General features: G+C 44.0%; 1 protein-coding gene across 1 annotated transcript in view; it reads left to right on the top strand.

Moving 5' to 3' along the window:
* SMPD3 (sphingomyelin phosphodiesterase 3) overlaps positions 1-13,332 on the top strand; it is a 387,050-nt gene that overhangs the window by 148,442 nt on the left and 225,276 nt on the right. Inside the window, exon 3 of the mRNA XM_029608663.1 lies at positions 8,092-8,177. The gene's annotated coding sequence lies outside the window, so the exon portion shown is untranslated. The remainder of the gene's footprint in view (positions 1-8,091; positions 8,178-13,332) is intronic.

Below are 13,332 nucleotides of genomic sequence, written 5' to 3'. Positions count from 1 at the left end.
CCCAGACTATGTAATTCAGTCCTTGTTGGTTGTTGTCTGAATATAAATCATCTTTTCTTCATCCCCCCTGCCGTTGAAGCAGAGAGCTACGCTGGATATAAGTGAAGTATCTGTTACGGTTCAGGGTCGTGCCCCGGGACCTTCACTCACCTCGCAGCCAGGCCGGGCCGTGGGAACCCTTCCCTGGCCGTCCAGGCCCAAAACACAGCCTGTTGCTGCGTCCCCTCCGCGAGTGAGACGCTTTCGACCTCCCGTCGCTAGCCTTGCCCCCTAGGCGTGCGCGTGCGCCGGGGCTCTGGATTTAGAGGGGCCAGTGCGGGAAATGGAGGACAGCCCCAATGATGACGTCAGATGCTGCCGGGTTATTTAAACCCTGCAGCCACCTCTAGCTCTCACCTTGCAACGAGGTTCGCTCTTTGGAGTTGCTAGTTGCTGTCCCAGGACTCCCGTCTATCTTGGCTTCGGACTTCGGACTTTTGACTTCTGGCTTCTGACCCTGCTTCGGCCATTGACTCCGACTTCAGCTCCCTCGTCATCTACAGGTATCCAGTTCTTGCTTGCCCGGAGGATTCTCCTAAGTCCCAGCAGCTCAGGCTCTCACGGGCTCCTCCCGGGGGAGCCGCGGGCTTCCAAGGTGAAGACTCTTCTGGCCTCCGGGGCCCAACTGCTCCCATCGACCATCTCCCATGTGTATGTGTGTGTGGGAAAGCCTGCTTACCTGTGTGTGGGGGAACCTGCATGCTTTGTGTGTGTGTATGTGTGTGTGGCAACTTTCCTGTCTTTGTATGTGTTGCTTTGTCTGCAGGGACCTGTCTGCCTGTGTTTGTGGGTGTGAGAGCCTACCTGCCTGTGAGGGGGTGTGTTTGTGTGGAACCTTCCCTCCCTATCTGTGTGTATGCATATGAGGGAGCCAGCCTGCAAATGTATGTGGGGGCAGAGGGAGATGATCCTAGGCAGTTAACAATGAAACATGCATAAAATAATTGACAATTAAAAAAAAAACATTAAATTACATTAAAAAGCATAAAAATAGCAAATTAAAATAGTTTCAAATCATGAAACTAAAAAATAGGCAGATTTAAACAAATGGATCTTGAGAACACCTTTGAACTTTTTAAGAAAGTCACATCCGCTAGTTCCCCAGTTGTTGGAGAAGTTGAGGATTAAGGTTGCACAAAAGAATTTTGACAATGAGGGAGTGAACCCGGTCCTGGAGGGGCTACGGGGACCACCTAAGGCCTTTCCTTTACCCAAGAAGGTGAAGAAGTTGGTGTATGGGAGTGGGAATCTCCCGAAGCAGGCTTGAATGTAGCCAGAGCTATGGCTAAGCCTTATCCCTTGCCAGAACAAACCTGCCACACACTCACAGTGCACACACATACGCCTACTGCGTATGTGTGTGCGCTATGAGGCCTGCTTGCAATGTATATGTATACAGGGGGAGCCTGCTTGCCTGTGTGGGTGTATCTGGGAGCCTGCCTGCCTTTATGTGGCAGGTTTGTTCTGGCAAGGGATAAGGCTTAGCCATAGCTCTGGCTACATTCAAGCCTGCTTCGGGAGATTCCCACTCCCATAAACCAACTTCTTCACCTTCTTGGGTAAAGGAAAGGCCTTAGGTGGTCCCCGTAGCCCCTCCAGGACCGGGTTCACTCCCTCTTCGGCGCTCCCTAAGGCTCGGCGCCCTAGGTGACCGCCGAAGTTTGCCTAATGGACGCGCCAGCCCTGTGCACACCACAAGCATGTTAAGTGCAGAGGAGAAAGTCCCCTCAGAAAACCAGTAATTATCAATTGCAAAGTTTTTACATAATCAAAGAACAGCCAACACTGGAAGAGAATGTCAAAACTAAGATGCTTCTTAGTAGGGATGTGAATCATTTTTTGACGATTTAAAATATCGTCCGATATATTTTAAATCGTCAAAAATCGTTAAAGGCGATATATAATAGGAATTCCCCCGACTTGTCTTCAAAAATCGTAAATTGGGGGAAGGGGGAGGGGAAGGGGGAGGGCGGGAAAACCGGCACACTAAAACAACCCTAAAACCCACCCCGACCCTTTAAAATAAATCCCCCACCCTCCCGAACCCCCCCAAAATGTCTTAAATTACCTGGGGTCCGAGAGTGGAACATCACACCGGGACCCCCCCACTAGACCCCAGGTAATTTAAGACATTTTGGGGGGGTTCGGGAGGGTGGGAGATTTATTTTAAAGGGTTGGGGTGGGTTTTAGGGTTGTTTTAGTGTGCCAGTTTTCCCGCCCTCCCCGATTTACGATTTATACGATATTTAAAAAAACAAAACTGCGATGATCCGATTCCCTCCCCCCCCCAGCCGAAATCGATCGTTAAGACGATCGGTCACACGATTCACATCTCTACTTTTTAGCCAGTATGAATGAGCATACTTTCCCTGGCCCTAGCCCATTAACTCTGGAAAAGAAACAAAGCACAAATGATGTAAAAGAACCAGTTACCACACATTATAAAGAAGACTCAAGAGCTTCATAATAAACAGTAATAAAAAGCCTAGCTAACATTTCTCTGAACAGTCAATAAAATTGCAAGGGCCATTTTAGCTCAAACCACAGTTTTGCATAGTCCTTTCCAAATCCCGCTGCAGGTCACACAAAAGGGCATGTAAAGGGGCATGCATTTTTGCTGTGTGCCTTCATGGTATGCCACCTTGACCCTTGCCCTTCCTCCATTATTTACTCCTTAAGGGAAAATTATCTGGATGTACTGACAACATTAATAAATCTTTCTTTAGCTGAGGGCCTGGTTCATCCAGCTGTAAAAATGGGTAATTTACCTGTGGATTTTCCTTCCACTTATAGTCCTATCTCAAATCTTAAAATCTATGGGGCGGATTTTCAGAGCCCTGCTCGCGTAAATCCGCCCAAAACCGGGCGGATTTACGCGAGCAGGGCCCTGCGCGCCGGGAAGCCTATTTTACATAGGCCTCCCGGCGCGCGCAGAGCCCCGGGACTCGCGTAAGTCCCGGGGTTTTCGGAGTGGGCGTGTCGGGAGGCGTGTCGGGGGGCGGGGCCGGAGCGCGCGGCGTTGCGGGGGCGTGTCGGCAGCGTTTTGGGGGCGGGTACGGGGGCGTGGCTACGGCCCGGGGGCGTGGCCGCGCCTCCGTACCCGCCCCCAGGTCGCGGCCCGGCGCGCAGGAGGCCCGCTGGCGCGCGGGGATTTACGCCTCCCTCCGGGAGGCGTAAATCCCCCGACAAAGGTAGGATGGGGGTTTAGACAGGGCCGGGCGGGTGGGTTAGGTAGGGGAAGGGAGGGGAAGGTGAGGGGAGGGCAAAGGAAAGTTCCCTTCTAGGCCGCTCTCATTTCGGAGCGGCCTAGGAGGGAACGGGGGTAGGCTGCGCGGCTCGGCGCGCGCAGGCTATACGAAATCGATAGCCTTGCGCGCGCCGATCCAGGATTTTAGCCGATACGCGCGACTACGCGCGTATCTACTAAAATCCAGCGTACTTTTGTTTGCGCCTGGAGCGCAAACAAAAGTAGGCTGTTCGCGCTCGTCTGAAAATCTACCCCTATACGCATTGATCCCCCACTCAGACTAGAAATTGGTCTTTTCAAGTCACGGGAACTTCAAATTTGCCTAGTATACGCCCCCCCGAACCTTCTTGAGCAAAATCCTTTACCACTCATCGAATACATTACAGTCAACCTAAACACAGACACCCCACCATCATCTTAGGTGATTTTAACCTACATATAGATGACACCAACACCTCCTCTTCCTGCGAAACCCTACTTAACGCACTCAATGCAATAGGATTCCAGCAACTCATTAACACCCCTACACATAAAGCAGGACATTCCCTCAACCTAATATTCATTAACTCCCCCATCACGCATCCCAAACCCCATCCTGCACATCCATGGTCAGGTAATGATCAGACCATGGTCCATGGTCTGATCATTACCTCATAAAAACTTACACATAAACCTCCCCCCCCCCCCCCCCACATACAACAAAAGCATACAATTTAGGAAACCCTGCAATAAGGAGGACCTAACAGCTGCCCTCGCTAACTCCCCCTACAACTAGACCTTACCAACCCTGACCTAGCCCTTGCATCCTGGACAAATTTCACAACAAACATTGCTAATAAACTCTGCCCACTCACTTCCAAGGAAATAAGCCACACACAACATGCAAAAAATCCTTGGTATACCCCACTCCTAAAAAACATTAAACTTGACCTGAGTCTACTTGAAAGAAAATGGCGCAAGAACCCCTCGCCTACCCCTCTTGCTCTATACAGATCTGCCCTACAAACCTGCAGAACAACAATCCTCAAAACTAAACGCCACCACTATGCAGCAAAAATACATGACCACCAATATAACCCCAGGGCCCTATTTGACTTAATCACTGAACTCACCAAAACCAAACCCCCCCCCCCCCCCCCCCCCAGGCCCCAGACATCGACCCCAAAGGCAAATGCGAAGAACTCGCACAATTCTTCCATAACAAGATAAAGAATATCCTGCTTCACTTCTCACCCCCTCCCCCTTAGCATTCCCTATATATAGCAACAATAACCCTACGATGGACACACTAGACACTACCTCAGCTCTAGAAATTGAAACCATACTAAAAAAGCTCAAACCCTCCTCACAGCCCTATGATACCTTACTCTCCAAAGCCCTGTTAGACATCCCAAACATTATCACCAAGCCCATAGCACAAATAATCAACTGCTCACTCACCTCTGGCATAGTTCCTGACTCACTAAAACTTGCGGTGGTCAAACCCATCCTAAAAAACCCAACCTTGACATCTTAGACCTTGCCAACTACCAACCTATATCCAACCTTCCTCTCCTCACCAAAGTCATAGGAAAAGTGGTTAACGCCCAACTTTCAGCTTACCTCGAAATCCACAATATACTCGCTCCCAGTCAATTCGGATTCTGAAAATTCCTAAGCACTGAAACCCTACAGACACCTTACTAAAAGGAATTCACCAAGGTCACTCCTACATCCTAGCCCTACTTGACATCTCAGCTGCCTTTGATACCGTCAACCATGACACCCTAATCAGACGCCTCTCTGAAATCGGTATCACTGGCTCAGCCCTCCTCTGGTTTACTTCCTACCTTAAGAATAGGCGCTATGTGGTCAAAATTGAAAACTCCGAATCCACTACCACCCTACTTACCCAAGGGAGTCCCTCCTCACTCTCATCCACACTGTTTAACATCTACCTCCTCCCCCTCTGCCAGCTCCTCACGGACCTAGGGCTCCCACATTTCCTCTACGTGGACGATGTCCAAATTCTCATTCCCATCCAAGAATCCCTAGCCAAATCCATCAAAACATGGGAGAATTGCCTCAGCTCTATTAACCACCTCCTGACCAACCTTCACCTCGCACTGAACACAGCAAAAACAGAACTCATCCTCATCTCGCAGCACAACACCACCAAGCACTTGACAGACAAGAATCATCACGCACCCACAATTTCATTCCAGCCACACGCACGTAGCCTTGGAGTCACCATTGACAGCCAACTCAATTTAAAAAAATTCATCAACGCCACGATAAAAGACTCATTCTTCAAACTCCACACCCTTAAGAAACTTAAACCCCTCCTACACTTCAATGACTTTCGCACCATCCTGCAAGCTACCATCCTGACAAAAATTGACTACTGCAATTCAATCTTCCTAGGCCTCCCCGCTTCTCACATTAAACCCCTACAAATACTCCAAAATACTGCAGCCAGAATACTAACTAACACGCGTAGAACTGACCACATCACTCCAATCCTTAAGGACCTACATTGGCTACCAGTTTCCGCCCGCATCCTCTATAAGAACTTATCCATTTTACACAAATCCATTCACAACAGCAACATTAACTGGACTAACAACACCATTTGCCTATATGCCTCTGAGCACCCCACTAGATCAGTCTACAAAGGCACCCTCCACATCCCACCTCACAAGACCTATCGACTAACTTCCACTAAAGTGTGTGCTTTTTCTATAGCAGGTCCCACACACTGGAACTCTATGCCATCAGACCTTCGACTTGAAACAAGCACTCAAAAATTAAAAAAAAAAGCTTAAAACTTGGCTTTTCAAACAAGCCTTCCCGGAGTAACCCTTTTTTGCAACTCCTCACCCACCTTTTCCCCTCCCCCCTCCCCCCCTGCCCTCCATTCTCCCTCCCCCCCTTTCTCCCTTCCCCCCTGCCCCCTCCTCTCAGCAATCTTATCAGCCTACACTACTTGTAAATATTAACTGCAAATTCTCGTTCTATTTATATTTATTATTATTATTATTATTATTATTATCTTCAATGTTTTTCTCTACCAAAGTTTGATAACTATCATCTGTATACCCATCCAAGTTCAGCATTCACCCTGTTTAATGTATTTCCTTTCTGTTACAATTTATATGTAAACCGATATGATGTTACGACGAATACTGGTATAAAAAAACATTAAATAAATAAATCTGTCCATTCTGAGGAAACTCCTTGAAAAGATAGTTTACTCTCAGTTTAATGAATTTTTTACCTCTAACAACCTACTCCATCAGTCCTAATATGGGTTTCAAAAAGGGCACAGTACAGAAACTATACTCCTTTCAATCACTGATTTTTTTCTGTAGGCGTTTAATACTGGCTGCTCAATCGTTGTGGTGTTCATAGATGTCTCTTCTGTGTTTGAAACTGATAGTCATTCAGTTTTACTAGATAGCTTACATATACTGGGGATACGTGGTACTGTGCACCATTGGTTTGCCCCCTATCTCAGAAAGAAAGCAAAAGGTGTGGATTTTACAACAAAAGTCCCATTAGTCTACTATCCAGTACGGTGTTCCGCAGGTAACGGTGCCTTCCAAAGCTCTATTTAATGTTTTCTTACGCCCGCTTTGTTTACTCGTAGATCATTATAACATCACATTCAAAATGTACACTGATGATAGTCAGCTATTTCTTCCAGTGAAGAATAATTTGTCAGATGTCATACAACAGATTGAGGGTGTCTGTTCACTATTAATTGGTACATGGCAAAGAATGACCCGGTTTAAACCTTTCTAAAACAGAGGCCCTGTGGATTACAAGAGGTGCTTTATCTGAAGTTTCTTTATGCAAATCCTTATCTGTATAGGATTCCTCAATCCTTTTTAAAGATAGCATTAGAAACTTGGATTTTCAGTTTGATTCCACTTTATCCTTCAGACCACAAATTAGTACAGTCCTGAAGTCAGGTTACAATAAGCTGCTTTGCCATTTAAAATATATTCTAGATTGTTCCGATTTTCGCCCTGTGGTACAGGTATCTGTTCTTATAACTCTCTCTTGATGTGGGCCTCATGCTTACCTCTCTCAGGGGCCCTAAACGTATTACAGAATTCTGCTTGCTGTACATCTGATATTGGACAGGCCTTTATGGGAACACTCCTCTCTTTTGTTGGAATCTCTGCATGGACTCCCTCTGCCACAGAGAATTAAAGTTAAGATCGTAACCCAGGTCTTTAAATCTATTAAATTGAATGGCTCTTCTTATGTAGCAAATCTGTTTAACTTTTATCTTCCTTCCTGAAGATTATGTTCAGAAGGCAGGCAGTTGTTTGGGTAGTTCCCTTTTTAGAGGAGGCCCGTTTGGATGTAACAAAATGTCATGCCTTCTCTGTTGTGGGTGCCACTCTCTGGAATTCTGGATTCTGTTTGATCACTTTCTGATTTTCTGGAAGCAGCTTAAAGCTTTATTATTTCAAGATGCTTTTGGTTTCTTCCCATGGCTGAGGCAATAGAGCATGACTGGCAAAAGACTTCTGGATTCTTTGTATGGTTATATTGTCTGTCTGTTTGTTTTAATTCTGTTTCATAATTATATCTATCTATTGTAATCAGCTTAGCACTGCTGGCTGGTTATAAGCAGAATATAAATGTTTTTAGATAAATGAAATACAATTTTCCATTGTTAAGGCAGCAGGAAATGTGCTGTGTTTGTTGATATTAGAAACTCATAAGTTGCTGTAGAGAAATAGTTGATACAGATCATGGTAGTGTTGGCTATTTTGTAGTTTTTTTTCCTAAATAGCTTATATTGTTTTCAGGCTATGATCACAGATTGGCTAATATATAAGAAGCAAGGACGGAATGAACATTGAGAACAGAAGGAAATTTGGACAGTTCCCTCATGGTAAGTTAAGTTTTCACTTAGGTTTCAATGTGACATAAAAAAAAAACCAAACAGGGACATTCATCAAAATGCATTATGGTGTTAATGCCTGCTATATGATATTTTTCAGAAGGGCGGGATTGGAGAGGGGTTTGGGTGAGATTAATGAAAATGCAGGGCAATATCATATTGCATGCTATTGCATGCTTTTAACGCCAGAAATAACTACACCTTCTTTCTTGGCATTAAGCTCTATGAAATGCCCGAAATGGCCATAATGCAATTCATGATAAAGATTGCAAATTGCATTTTGGCCAATTTTGGGCTTGGGGAGAGGGAGAGGGAGGGGAGTAGAGAGAGAGAGAGAGCCTCTGGGAAGGCCTTCACAGTATTCAACTATTTATATCACTATAGGAGGACCAGATAAGAACTCGAGGTGAGATGCTGGTGATGGTTTAGGGTTTGGGGGCCAATTTTACATGCAGAGTGAGATGTACGAACAGCACAGTACACCTCAGTGAAGATTTGACGTAATTTGGAGTGAGGAAAGTCTCACAAAGATGAGATTTCCACAATGTTCTCTCATCCTAGCTTGATGGCCTCTATACCAGGGTACCATCAAGCTAGGGCAAGATAGCAGAGTACAAAATTTCATCTCTGTGAGACTTTCCTCACTTCAAATTACGTCAAATCTTCACTGAGGTGTACTGTGCTGTTCGTACGTCTCACTCTGCATGTAAAATTGAACCCAAAACCACCACCAAAACCTCACCTCGAGTTATTAGCTGGCCCTCCTATAGTGATATAAATAGTTAAATACTATGAAGGCCTTATAAAGAGACAGGCCCCTTTATCTTATTGTGGGCATTATCCATGCAAAATTATAGAATTTAGGGGAGAGTGAGAACTGACAAAATAAGATACACAAGTCGATTTAACAGATTTTTTAAAATTTCACATAAATTACTCTTCTTGAGCTTAATGTGAATTGTAGAAGAGATGCGTGGGCTTAATCATGTTAGTGCTATTTTATAAACCTCGCACATATGTGCGCAAATACTGGTGCATGATTAACTTTGCTCATGTGAAAAAGGAGCGGATTAGAGGTGGATCAGGGTGTTCCAAGGTGGGGCCAACATTTACATTCACAAGTTGTGATTTTATAACCTGCAAATGCAGCACATGTGTAGCTGTTAACTGTGCTTATTTACTTTATTTATTTATTTATTTATTGATGTGTTTTAATTACCGTCGTTCCATGTGAAATCACTACTTCTGCTATTTATCGGGTGTAAATCAGAATAAAACTATTTATAGCCAAATACTGACTGGGTGAGGGGTTTGGATAAACTGGGGAGCATGCAGGCTGAAGAACTAGGTGGGTCTTGATGACCTAGAGATAGACTGGACAAACTGGTGGATAGTTGGTAAAACTGGTAAATTCCTTCACATGCATGTTATAAAATATGCACAGTAGCACATGTAAAATATGCACAAAATATGCACATGTAAAAGTCAAAAAGTCCTAAGGAAAATACACAAATAACCTTTCCTTATGTAACTGCTTAAAATTAGGAGCAGACGTGCGCAAATAGCTGTATTTTATATAATGCGCACGTACTTGCGCAGACAGTCTCAAATTCATGCGTATATGGGCGCACGTGCTACTTTTAAAGTTACCGCCCCGTACATAAAACCATCAGCTCTAATGAACATATAGATAATAAGTTCCCAGTTGTGTAGAAATTGCTGAATTTTCAAAAAACATTTGGACTCTACTAGATTTCTCACAGATTTGGGAAATGTTTTAAGTCTTATGATACTCTAAAGCCAATAATTGAGAAATCTCTTTAAACTTTTTTTTTTTTTAGTAAGTTTCAATTAGCTTTTCTGCACAGTGTAAATTGCTATGTAGCAGTAAAGAAAGCGAAGATCGGTGTGAGTAAATGCCCTTTCAATAAAGGGCCTTTCAATAAAGGGCCTTTACACACACCGATCTTCGCTTTCTTTACTGCTATACAGCTAACTGGATCGGCTTCCGATTTGTTTTCTGGGTCCACCAGTGTAAATTGCTATGCAGAGGGAAATAAAAGAACATTGTATCTTTGTAATTTTCTGAGGTCAATATTCCAAATGGTCTCTTAAATTTTGAGTTACCCGAACAAACCCTGGGTTTTAAATTTCCCACCCCTCTCAGCGGTGAAATTTTAGTCAGATAAGTTATGATATGGCGCAGTGAAGAGCTTAATGTCAGCTTTGGGCATTTAAATAATCTACAAAAATCGACTTAAGAGAAAATACTTTTGAATTGCAATATACACAACTAAGTAATTTTCTTCAAGTTTGGAAATAGAAATATTTAAGAAAAATTTTTATCGGACACTTATAACACTTAAGGGTGATTGTGATATATAAGAAAAGCAAAGAAAAAATGCAATTTCAATGACCGATGATTATAATACAGTGATGGCTAACCTATGACATGCGTGTCAGAGGTGACACGCCGAGACGTTTTTGCTGACATGCGCAGCATTTCATGGACTATCGGGAATTTTTTTTTTTTTTTTATCGGCTGCGCCCAGCCTTTTTTTTTTTTCGGCTGCGCCGACCCTTTAAAATTAGGTTTTTAGTATCCCCCCACCCTCCAGACCCCTCCACCCCCCCTCCCCAATGCCCCCGGGCGCAGGGAGGCTCATTCGGCGCAGCGATAGGCAGGGCCATGGTGACGTGAGCCGAAGAAACAGATCGCATTTAAACGCGCTGATGCTCCTCCTCCTTCCTGCCTGTGCGGCCCCGGAAGTAAACGTTGCCAGAGCCGCGTGGGCAGGAAGGAGGTGAAGCATCAGCGCGTGCAGAAGAGGAGTAGCACTTGTGCTTATGGGCCACTGCGAATTCCAAGTCGCAGCGGCCCGAGAAGAGGAAGAGGCCCGTTAGCAGGGCCACCGCGGCCCGAGAAGATCAGGGCCACGGCAGGGCCCATCCTGCGGTGACTCGCAAAGAGGAGGCCCAGAGGTGAGAGAGAGGCTGAGGGTCTGTAGAGTGTGTGTGTGTGTGTGTGTATGAGATGAGTTGAGAGATTGTGTTTGAGAGTGAGGACCTGAATGTTTGCAGAGACAGCATGTGCTTGAGCAAGATAGCATGTGGGAGAGAGAGAGAGAGAGCCTGTGTGTGAGAGTCAGACAGCATGTGCCAGTGAGAGACTGTGTGTATGAATGATTGTATGAGAGAGAGCATGTGAGAGTGAGAGCCTGTGTTTGAGCATCTGTGAGTGAGAGAGAGCCTGGGTGTGTAAGTCAGACAGCATGTGCCAGTGAGAGATTGTGTGTATGAATGATTGTATGAGAGAGCATGTGACAGTGAGAGCCTGTGTGTGTGTGAGAGAGAGAAATGCATGTGAGAATGAGAACCTGACTGTGTGTTTGAGGGAAGAAGATGGAGAGAAAAGAAACAGAAAAAAAGACAATATAAAAGGAATTGGCAAAAAAAATAAGAAAGGGAAGGTGGAAAAAAAAAAGCCTGTGACCAACCAATTAGAAAACTAAGATCAGACAGCAAATGCAAATGCAAAAAAAAAAAAAAGATTACTTTTTAGTGATTGGCACATGTAATCTTTGGGAATGTGCAGGAATAGCACTTTCTCTACGGATCTCACAATGTACGAGATCAGCATGGAGAAAGTGGAAGCCCACAGGGCCTGCACAGAGGAGGCAGCAGAATGGACTTCAGTGTCAGTAGCAGCAATCGGCACCTCCCCAATAGCCATGTGGCAGCAGTGACAGTGGCAGCAGAGGAATGAGAGAGGTTCCGAGGTTGCTGGCAAAAGAGAGAAGGGTCTGCATTTAGTGTGTGGCATGTGTATGAATGGGACTCTGCCTGGGGGGTGTATGTGTGTGAATGCATGGGTGCCTGCCTGGGGGTCTGTGTGTGTGAGAATGAATGTGTGCATGCCTGGGGGATGGGGAGGGAGTGGTGTGAAAATGAATGGGAGCCAATAAAAGAAACCGACTGACAGATGAAGTTTGTAACTCTTGCTTGGGCTTGAAGTGTACGAAATACCAACCTTCAATTGAAGATTTAGCCAATGAAATTCAGCAACAAAAAAGTCACTAAGCAGGTAAGGTAAAGAATTATTTGTTTTTGCTTTATTAATAAATACAGTACATATATTAAAATTATAACTTTGTTATTAATTAGAGCTACAAATATCACAAAATTATGGATTTTTCTAGAAGTGACACCCCACCCGAGTTATGCTCGGGTTTTTTATGAATTTTGACACACTGAGCTCAAAAGGTTGGCCATCACTGTTATAATATAACGGCAGAGTTATTGAATGTGTCTCATACACAATATAACACATGCCCAATTATTATGATGGTCATATCTTAAAAAATACAAGATTCAACACTGGTGAGCAAGTTAATTTTTCCATGTTATATTTCATATGTAACTTCCACCAATTAAAGATTTCCAGTCACACGTAATTTTTGATACTATTGGGGGTAAACATATACATGTTTTATAACCTGCACAGACCTCATAAAATATCATCATAGATCTGTGTGCGGCTATGTATGTGAGTACACAAGGTCATGCAGAGTTCTTTGAAAGTTATCTCGGCGGTTTCATAATATCATTGTTATAGGGAGTAATTCTCAAAAGCATTTACACATGTAAATGTAACTACTATTGTAGCAATTTTCAAAAGCCATTTACCCAAAGAAATGTACATGCAGCTAAATCCTATAGACAATTCAATGGCAGATATTGTAGCAATTTTCAAAAGCCCACTTACATGGGTAAAGTGAATTTAGACGTGTAAAATCCATTTTTTAGCATTTAAATGCTTCTGAAGCTTATACCGGTATATTTCAGTACATGCAAATATTTGCAATGTAAGAAAATGCATACTTATTTATTTATTTAAAACTTTTATATACCGACGTTAGTGTACAACATCACACCGGTTCACATTTGAACTGATAGGAGGAAAATACAATGAACAGGGATAGGGGGGTGGGGTTACAATAATGCAAAACTAGATAAGGAAAGAAGGAAGAACAAACAAGCTAACCAACAGTAAATAAATTAAGTATAAAACATGAGGATGAAAAAAAAACCGATGAATTTACATATTTACAGTATCACGCAGCATTGGAGGCAGTGGGAAAAGAGG

The sequence above is a fragment of the Rhinatrema bivittatum genome, chromosome 7 (genome assembly GCF_901001135.1).
Source record: "Rhinatrema bivittatum chromosome 7, aRhiBiv1.1, whole genome shotgun sequence".
Classification (NCBI taxonomy): Eukaryota; Metazoa; Chordata; class Amphibia; order Gymnophiona; family Rhinatrematidae; genus Rhinatrema; species Rhinatrema bivittatum.
This window is presented reverse-complemented; position numbering and strand designations above follow the sequence as displayed.